Source organism: Crocuta crocuta, unplaced genomic scaffold (genome assembly GCF_008692635.1).
Source record: "Crocuta crocuta isolate KB4526 unplaced genomic scaffold, BGI_CrCroc_1.0 scaffold352, whole genome shotgun sequence".
Lineage (NCBI taxonomy): Eukaryota > Metazoa > Chordata > Mammalia > Carnivora > Hyaenidae > Crocuta > Crocuta crocuta.
The window spans coordinates 3,278,955-3,289,396 of NW_027532169.1; positions in this window are offsets into that span (position 1 = coordinate 3,278,955).

The window sequence follows — 10,442 nt, forward strand, 5'->3', positions numbered from 1 at the left end:
AGCACCTTCCGGTGGACACACAGTCTTCTCCCCCAGGCAAGTGGAGCTTTGGCCCAGCCACCCGGCTCACCAGTCTGGCGTCCGGAGAGCAGGGCTGTGGCCCCCGCCCCAGGCTGGGGGCGTGCGTGCTGCACTGTGTCTCTTCCCTCCGGCTGGGAATGCCCTCCCCGCCGCCCCCTCCCGGGGGTACAGCCCAGGCTTTCTTCTCCCTCCGAGTGCCCTGCCCCGGTCCTTCAAGGCCAGAGGGTTCCAGGTGTGGGGCAGGTCGTTGACTGAGTGGCCGTCTGTGGAACCCGCGCCCTAGGGGGGTGACTTTGGCCAGCCTCCTTCCCCACCGCCGTGACCTCCCCCATCAGATGAGGCCACTCTCCCCACCTGGTGCTGCTCCTCCGGCTTCGACCCCCTCAACTCCAGCTGAGATTAAGGGATGGACCAGGTGGGGAGACCCCTTTCCCACCTACATCCTGTCCCCGGGCCTCTCCTTTCCGCAAGCTGGGCAGGGGGCTGCCGGGAGCCAGCCCCCAGGCAATCTGATCTCCATTAGCCCCTTCTCTGGTTCTCATTACTGCAGCCCCGGAGGCTTCGGAAACATGTAATTTCCCGGCGGCTTTTCTCTCCTTCCTCTGCCTTTTGAGGTCCCTCTACCATCCCGGTCTTCCTCCTCTAGTGGACAGGCATGGGGGCCATAGAGTCACCCAAGCTCTGCGGGGGGAGGGGAGCTGTGATGTGACCTTTCGTCTCAGCCCAACTCTGGGCCTCAAGGAGCGAAATGCTGCCTTTCTTCCTAAAAAAGAAATAACTCCGCGGGGAGGGGGGGGCACCTGGATGGCTCAGTCTGTTAAGCGTCTAACTCTTGGTTTCGGCTCCAGTTATGTTGTCATGTTGGTGGGTTCGAGCCCCACAGGGAACTCCGCTCTGGCTGTGTAGAGCCTGCTTGCGCTCCCGCTCCCTCTCTGCTTCTCCCGCTCACTCTCTCTCAAAATAAATTAGTAAACTTAAAAATTTTTTTAAATAAAATAAGAGAAAAATAAATTAAAAATAAGAACTCAGGGGTGCACGGATGGCTCAGCCGGTTGAGCGCCTGGCTTTTGGTCTCATGGCTCAGGTCATGATTTCATGGTTTGTGGGTTCGAGCCCTGTGTCCCTTCTCACCCCTGCCTCCTGCTTGGGGCCCCGTCCTCCCCTCCCCCACTTGCAGCATACACCTCAGAGTGGGGGAGAGGGGCATGTGAGGGGGTTGCTGCAGACTAGGCCCTGTGCCTTGCACTAAGGGAGGCAGGAGGGATACGTGAGACGCATGAATGGTCAAGCTAACAAATGAACGCAGACAGGGCGGCAGCAGAGGGGAGAGAACTCAGCCAAAGAATAAACCCGAAGCCAATGATACCCCTCCCCCCTGGGTATTTCTCCAGCCTCATCACCCCGCTGTGACTCTTTCCAGAACTGTCTCACTCCCTCCTGCTCATCAGCGCCCCTTGGCGCAGGAAATCACCTCTTCTGGGAAGCCCTCCATTTTACTCCAGTCTGAGTGGCCCCCACATGGACCTCAGGCACTCTGCTTCCCTCCTGGCCAGCAGCACCCTGCGCCAAAGTGGGGAATTGGCTTCTCTCTCCATCTGGGCGCTGAGTCCCTTGGGGACGGCAGGGGTTGTGTCTGTCCTCCTTGCCTGGCACAGGCCTGGGTAGCAAGTATGCAATCACCGCGAGTGAATGAATGAAGGGAGAAGCTGATGAACTGACAGTAGTCAAAACTCCAGCTAGCAGAGGGTCAGCAGAGGTCAAAGACGGCCCCTCTATGAACCGTAAGTGGCTGCCAAACGCTGTAATTGGGAAGCAAGGGGCAACCCAGGGAGAGCAGTAAGTGGGAAAAAGTGGAATCGCCACTCTGAATTCAATAGGCCGCGTGCCTAAGGGCCAGAAGGGAGCAACTGCGTGTGTTTTTTCCTTTTTAAAAATCTTCCTTTCATGTCAGATCATTAGGTTTACAATTCACAGATGACTTTTTAAGGGATTTCTGATGCCTTCAGGGGCAGGGAGAAACCCCCAGATGAACAGGAGAGATTGTGGGCAGAGGGATCCCCATCATTCCCTTCTTGGGTCCCTCGCTCTTCACTGTTCCCACCTGCTCATCCAGGACTGGACGGTGGCCTGGGGGAGGAAGCAGCACCCTGCTTGCAGGGGAAGGTGGCCACAGAGCCTAAACAGCCTTGACGAAGTGTCTAAATGGACAGGCCTGGGCAGTGCCCAGATGGAGTGCAGCAGACACCATCCTTGTCCTCTGGGGCTTCCAGAATGTTCCAAAAACACAGATGGGAACAGACACGGATGGACACCCAGGAACAAAAATAAAACCAAATATTAAATCAGACTCGGTGTGTATACACACACATATAAGGTGGTCCTCTCTCTTCTGACTACTTGGTGAACTCCTATTCACCCCTCAAGGCCCAAGTCATTTATCCAACCATTCACGTATTCATTCGTCACGGACATCTGTTGCCTAGCACCACTTCGCCTTGTTTTTCGCTTATGGGAAACCTCCTCTTCCCAACTCCTTTCTAGGGAGAGGACCAAAGTCTGGTCAATTCGTGTGCACAATGGCCCTATCATGGCATTGGCTCAAGGATGAGCATATCACTAAATCCACCCAGTGAGAATCAGCCCCGGGCTTCCTCTGGGACTAGAGGGAAGGAAGTGCTTTCTTTGTGCTGGGGATGCTGAGCTAGACACTATAAGCCTTCTTACCAACCCGTGGGGAGAGCCTCAGAATGGAAGCCTGACTTAGATGGCCCAAGAGAAGCTACCACCAGAAGAAAACAGAGCCAAGAGGTACTCAGTGACGACAGATAGCACCTGTACCTAGCTGTGCTGGACTTCGCCCTCCTCCAGGAATTTTCCATGATGTTGAACAGTATTCTCTCTCTCTCTCTTTTTTTTCCCTTAAGCTAGTTTGCGATGACTTTCTGTCACTTACAACCCAAGAGCTCCCAATGGATGCATCATTAATTTATCAGTGTGCTCCTGCTCTGTGCCAGGAGCTGAGTGGTGGGATCCAAGGGGGATGAAGGCACAGCCCCCCGCCTGAGGGGGGGGGCTCAGAGCTGCCTGAGGTCTTCCGAATGCTGCCCCCTCTGAGCTATGGCCAGCTTCCACAGACAGTGAGCCCCCTTCTCCCCTCTGCTCCTGGCAGTATGTTCATATTACTCATTCAACAAATATTCCGTGGCCACCTATACTACAGGCCGGGCTCCGTGGTTCTTCCCACCATCCTACTGGCCTAGACTATGTCTACATCCATTCCTGCCTCTGCCTCTGAAATCGTGGGCTCTTTTCACCATGTTGGTGAATCCCCCGTGCCCAGGGCAGCGCCTGACGCCTTGCTTCTGCTTGCATTTGTTTTGTATAAATGAACCAGTGCTTGTCTCTCTGGTGTTTCTGTGTGTTGAGGCCCCGGGCAGCCAAGGAAAAGCACAACATGGTGTAGAGCAGAGGGGCCTGGAGAGTCCTAGATCCAGAAAAGCCCGCCCCCTGCTCCGCTCAATCCCATAAGCCTTCCTGCAGAAGCATTCCGCACAGTTGAGCCGCAGGCATCCTTGTCTCTGCGCTAATGCTGGAAATTCTGCTCTGCCGCAAGCGTCGCCCCTGGTGGCCCCCTGGCCACTAGCGGGACCGCACAAGGTATCGCTTCAGCCTCTCCCCCTTAGGCGCCTTGGCCCGTCTTTCACGCAGCACTCTCTCACCAACATGGCGCCCGGGCCCCATGGAGTGATGAGGACTGCCTCACTCCGCCTCCAGACACCATCCCTCCTGCCTTCTCCTCCTCACACCCCTCCCCGCTGTTTCTCTCGACCCCTTCCCTTCCCATCTCTCCATTGTCCGCCATTCCTTTCCCTGCTCCTCATCTGTTCCGCCAGCCCTCCTGCCTCCCCACTGGGCCAGTCTTCCCTGACCATGTCTGCAGCTGGGTAAATTTCTGTAAACAATTAAGTTTGTAATAGACTCAATTGTATTACATCCTTATTAGAAGCTTATAGCATTTGGGAAGAGGGACTCGGGCGGCTAAGAGGCTGACATCCTCCCGGACTGCTGAGTGCCTGGAAGTGGAGTGCTCCCATTTTCAAATTAACTTGAGCTTCACATATTTCATTATCTCCCCACATTTCCCCCCGTCGAATCGTCCAGACCGTCTCTCTTTCCTTCCTCTCTGCTTGAGAGGGTTTCTCCCCCACTACCTTTGTCCGGTCCCGGAAGATAGTCCCTGAGAGCAGGAAGGAGGTAGGCTATACAGCAAGAAGGACTTCCCGGTGGTTAGGGCATGAAAAGACTCCTTAGAAAGAAGGAGAGCAGCAGAGGAAGGTGAGAGAGGCCCCATCAGTGGAAAACTGTGGTCATGGGTGGGAGAAGAGGAGGCCGGCCTCCTCAGCCCAAAACCCGGGGCTCTGGGACCACGGAGCAGCTGACGTGGGTCTCCAGCCCAAGACCCAGACGGGGAGTAGGAGAAAACAGCTGCACACATCTGGAAGATGCTTGCCCAGCTCCATTAGCCCAGGCACCAGCCGGCAGCGTTTGATGTTTGATCTTGCCCTCAGTGCAGGGAAGAAGCCAATGAGATGGCAGAGAATGCTCATGGAGCCACCCCCTGCCACCAGCTCGGCTCCCCTCCCCAGATCCCCTGACAGCCCAGACCAACTTCCAAGGCATAAATGAAATGCCAGAAAACCAAACACTGACCCCACCCCCACCCCAGCCCCACAGCAGTGGAGCCAAAGCCAATTCCCCATGCGTGGGGGGGTGGGATGCTGGGGCCTCCGACCCACTCGCACCCCTCCCCATGCCTTTCTTGTCTGTCCCAGGCCCTAGGAGAGAGGCTGAGCGCCAGACCACAGTCATGCCTCATTTTGGTTCTTTTTGCAGAGGGCAGGTAATAANCCGAGGCTCAGGGAAGTCAAGTGACCCCAAGTTAATCTGCTGCCAGGGCTGCATCTGAACTGAGTAAGCCCGGTGCGCGGAGTCTCCGGCCCTGGTTAAAGACAGGGATGTGACGGGGAATCCAGACTGAACCGCCGGGGTGGGCGTGGCAGCGACAGCGAAGCAGTGGGCAGCCCAGGTGGTCTTCCTGGCAGAGGGAGGCTTGAGTTTGGTTGGATGCAGAGGAGAGGTAGAGGCAGGAATACCAGTGTGAGACAGCGAGGGTAGGGGCTGAGCTCACCAGCAAGGGGGCGGTGGCCGCGCTACGCATGGGCTGGAACAAAGCCCAGCTGGTATGACAAGGGAAAGGTCTGAGGGCGTTCCCGAGGGACACCAGACACACTGGACGTCACACAGGAGAGTGGTTAGGGTCGGCCTCAGAGACAGAAGGAGCTGGGTTCCCAGCTCTCTGGCACCCACCACCTCAGAGGAGCGAGAAGTAAATAGGTTAACACTTAACACGTCCCCCCGTACCTGGCACGTGTGTTCATGATGGAGAAGATGAGAGCACAGTAGAAACAGAACTTTCAAGAAAATGTTTATGGAGTAGCTGCTATGCGCTAGGAGCTGTGTAAGAAGCTTCTACACAGGGTAGAGTTTTCCAGAGTCGCTGGGTTCTAAGACTCTCTGGGGTGACCCAGATCCGTGAGGGGGACACAGTGTTTTTAACAAGGGTCCCAGCCGATGGTTAAGCTCATGCAAGGTCGGGAAGCACTAAGAGGGAAAAAAGCTAAAGAAGCCTGGTTCTAACACTAGGAGACCCATCCCTTCCAGTGACAGACGGGTGAGGGGGACCCCAGGCTCGCCGAGGAGGAGGCAGCTGCTGGTTGACCCAGGCCAGAAGGAAAAAGGGACTGTTAGGGTTAGTTATCTATCGCTGCATAACAAAATACCCTACAACTTAGAGACCTAAAACAGCGTCAACCATTTATTATTTTGTGGGTTAGGAATTTGGGAGGAGTTTCCCTGGGTAGTTCTGGCTAAAGGTCTCTTGAAAGGTCACAGTCAGATGTCATTTGGACCTGCAGTCATCTGAAGGTGTCGCTGGAGCGGGAGGACCCACTTCCAAGATGGCACATTTGCCGGACACTCGCTGTTGGCCTGGAGGCCTCAGCGGCTGGACACAGGGGCCTCTCCTTTGGGCTGCTTGAGTGTGCTCGCAACACGGCAGCTAAGGGCAGGAGAAAGTTACATGAAGAGAACAAGGAAGAAGTTACGTGAAGTCACACTCTGGCATTTCTACAATATTCTATTGGTGACACCCTGGGTCCTATTCAATGTGGGAGGGGTCTCTGAACATGAAAACCAGGAGGAGAGGTTCACAGGGACCACGTTGGAGGCTGGCTGTCGCAGAGAGCTGATCACCCCCATTTCACAGATGAAGAAGCCCGAGGCTCAGCCAGGGTCACCCAAAGCAGGGGCTTGACCCCTGATTTCCCCCCATCACCGCTTGAGGACGGCAGAAAGCCCAGCAACTCTCTACCACCCTCAGGCTCCTGGAGCAGAAACCACGGATGGGGGCGCCTAGATCTGCATGCCCCCAGCCGGGTGGAGGGGAGGGGTGACAGTCGGGCCTCCCAGGCCTGGGAAATAAATATTATCACATGTTCGCCGCAGCAGAAACCGGGTGGGGGAGGGAGAAGGCTCGCTTCATCTAAACAAAGCTTCTGCCTTGATGGGCTGTGTTTTCCATTTAAAACCACACATAGGGTGGCTGGGAAAACACGCATGATCCTGGTGCGTGTTTCGGAAATCCAAACTGTCGGGTTCCTTGCCCCCTTCCCGGTGCCCCCGAGAGTGGGCTCATCCCACCCTCCACAGCCTGAGTGCCTCACTGGCAGGGTGGTCTCAGACCCCGGACTCACCCTCTCTGAGCCCCCAGGAGCTGGGGCGGTTGCCAAGTCTCTCCTGACGTTGGAGCTGATGTTAGTAAGACTTTGGGGGAGAGTCGTCTGAGACCAGGGACGCCTCTCGTCTCCGAAGCCCCGAGGGCAGGGGTTGTGCCTCCCCCATTAAACGGAGGATCCCAAAGGGACAGAGCCTATGTGTCCCACTAAGTGGAAGCCCCCAGTATGGGGCCACGCGTCCTTCGTCAGCTGACAGCAGTGAGGCAGAGGAGGTCACTGGCTGGCAGCTAGGGCAAGTCCTTCTGCTGCTTTCCTCCATAGCCCTCTGCCTGGTTTCCTCTCCCAGGTAGCAGGGGGTGGGGGGATGGAGGAGAGGGTCGGTAAAGAAATACAGAGAGGTAGGGCAGAGAGCGGCCGCGGTGGCAGGTCTCAGAACCGCACCCCCTTGTCATGTGCGCATTGACCTCAGTCTCCCAAACCCCAGCTCCGTGGACTTCACAAAAGGAAAACTCACAGACCTAGAAGGGACCCTTGGACTCGCGGCACAAATGGAGAAACTGAGGCTCAGAGAAGGAACACCACTTGCCTCGGGGTGCCGCGGAGTCAGCCACAGAGGCGAGGAGCCCTCCCTAGGTGCCGGCACGAGGCAGAGGCAGCCGCGGCCACCGTCAGGGTTAAATGTCACCGCTTTCCTTCAGGAAGGCCAAGCCTCCTGAGGAGAGAGAGAAGAGAGGAAGAAGCACAGGGGCACAGACATCTTCGGGGATCACCTTGGCTGGCTGGGGTCTGGGTGGAGTCTGGGTGGCAGAAGCCTGAAGCAGGTGGAGACTCTGGGGGAGGGGGCAGGCAGGAGCCGCAGGAGGAAACAGGTGCCCTGGCTTTAGACAGGTAGAACGAACACTCTGGGCCTCAGTTTTTCCATCTGGAAAATGGGGGTGTGTTTTTTCCAGTCTGGCCCTGCTGCGAATTGTAAATCAGAGCCTTTGCCTACAGACCCTGGCTTCTAAGCACTGAGGACATGAACTTGGCCTCCTCTCCCTGACCCCTGGCCTCCAGTTTCCTCTGTGGTGGGGTCAGGGGAAGGGAAATAAATCCTATGTGAGAAGCAGAAGGTCCCTTGAGAGCTCAAATTGCAGAATGGATGGATACTAGGTTAGAGGGACTTCCTGGCCTAGCAGGCAGTGACCTTGCTGGACAGAGCCACCCCCCCCAACACCCCACTGGGATGGGGATCCTTTCTCCAGACAAAGCCTCCTTTTGCCCCTCCTCCCTGGGGGCGAGGGAGGCTGCAGTGTGGTGGAAGGTGCTAGACTCCCAGACACTGCTGGGATACCCCTCCCCACTAGCTTCACAAAGCCACAACCCACCTGTGCCATTTCAAAGCCACAGAGCCCTTGGGGGGGGGACCACCCTCTCGTGACTGCCCCCCCCCACAGCTCTGACCCCAGACTTCCTGCTAAGGGGAGACAGGGGGGTGAGATGAGGTGGGGAGAGAGAAGGTGGCTGTGAGCAGGATGGTGGAGAGGGCCAGCTGTCCAGCTATGGAGGAGGCCATGGAGAAGACAACATTTCCACAGAATAAAGAAAAATATTCCCTTAGGAAAAGCTGGTGGCAAGGCCGCCCTGTGAGTCCTTCATTCAACCCTCAGAATGCTAGCAGGCACCCAGACATCACTGAGAAACAGAAGCCTCAGGAGACGGGACTCTCTGGGGAAGGACAGATTTATTTTTTAATGTTTATTTATTTTCAAGACAGAGAGTCCACAGGCGGGGGAGAGGCAAAGATAGGGGACAGAGGATCCGAAGCGGGCTCTGCACTGACAGCAGCGACCCCGATGCGGGGCTCGAACTCACTAATCGCGAGATCATGCCCTGAGCCACCCAGGCGCCTCGGGGAGGACAGACTTTTAAGCAGCTAAATGAGAATGTATCAGGTAGTTTTAAGGGTTGAAGACAAACAGATTGCCATGGTAGGTAGAGAGTTCCTAGGGGCTCTGTGACAGATGGAATGGTCAGGGAGGGCCTCTCTGAGGAGGTGACATTTCAGCTAACGCCTGAAGGCCAAGAAGGAGCCAGCCATGTGCAGATCTGGGTCGGGGGGAAAGCATTCTGGGCAGAAGGAACACCAGTGTAGTGGCACTGAAATGGGAATAAACCTGGTAGATTTTGAGCCAGAGCAATAAGGCCAGAGCCAGTGTGGTCAGAGAAGTAGCCGGGGGCTAGATCACATAGGGCCTCATAAGGTGAAACAAGGAGGCTGAATTTTCTGCTCAATGTGATAGAAAACCACGAGAGAGTTTTGAGTAGAGGAGTGATGAGATCAGATTTATGTCTTTAAAAGATCCGGCTGCTGAATGGAGAATGGATTCTAGGTGCCAGCATGGAGGCTGGGAGGGGAGACCAGACCCAGACTGGCGGCAGTGTTGGGCCCACAGCCGCTGACGGCAGCCAGGACAGACAGAAGAGCCCGATCGGGCTTTTGGTTTAGAATTAGAGCCAACAGACCCTGCCGACAACTGGCCGTGGCTGAGGGTCAAAAGGAGGAAAGGAGAGACAGCCTGGGCTTTTGGCCGGAGCAGCTGAGAGGTTGGTGGTGCCTCGCTGCCGACCGATCTCCATTCATCTCCTGCTACAAGGCCAGGCCTCCCTCTGCGGAGGCTTTCGGAACAGTTGTTCATTCATGGATTCCTGCAGGAGGTATTTCTGAAGCTTCGGCTAGGCCTCCTCCCAGCCCTTGACCCTGAACTGCCCCCAGCCCCGTTCTGACAGTCAGGGCTGACAGCTGGTAGGTGTGGCCTCCTATAGCCCAGATGTGGGGTAGACATTAAGGGGCCTTGGCGGGCTTCAAAAAAGACTCTGTGCAGTGACACACTCTGGTGGAGATGGCATGGGGGATGTCCCTGTTCAGGGAGTAGAGCCCCCACCGATCCCTGTACCTGGGAGGGTGGGCACCAGTGTACTCGTTTCATAACCAAGGATTATAATGAATGAAAGACAATAGTCCTAGGGATCTTGGATGCCTACACCAAGACACTGCCAGAGGTAGGTTCCCAAGAGTGGCCGTGCCTGGGTGTAATTCTCCTCCAAGGGTCCTAAGGTGTGGAGGCTCAGACTGGTTAAGCGACTTGTCGCAGGTCACACAGAATTTTCCAAACCCTCAGGTATCTTTAGTCTTCTTCTGGGCAGCCCAAGTGGAAGCTTCAGAGTAAGTACTCTGCGGCAGCTCTCTGCTTGCGGTCACCAGACTCATCTCTCCCGATTCGGGGCTGTCTTTGAGCCGGGCCCTCCCTCACCTGCCTCCGTGTCTTTTTTCCTGCCGCCAAAGTTCTTCCCACTTCCCACGGCATCCTCTCCGCCCTCCTTTAGAAGACCACCCCTCGCCGCTGACACCTGCCTGAATAACCCGCGTGGGTGCCTGAGACCCAGGCCAAGTGCCTGGTGCCCTCCGATGCCCCTCGGCCGCTGGGGTGGGGTCGGAAGCATCAGATGGCAGCTCGGTGCCGGCGCCCCCGCCCCCACCTCGGAGCCCCAGTCTGTCAGCCGTGATGGATGCCGGGCAGCAGTCCCTTGGAACGGATCCTGGGTCTAAAAGCCTCACGCAGCCATCCTGCGCGGGAGGCGGGGGAG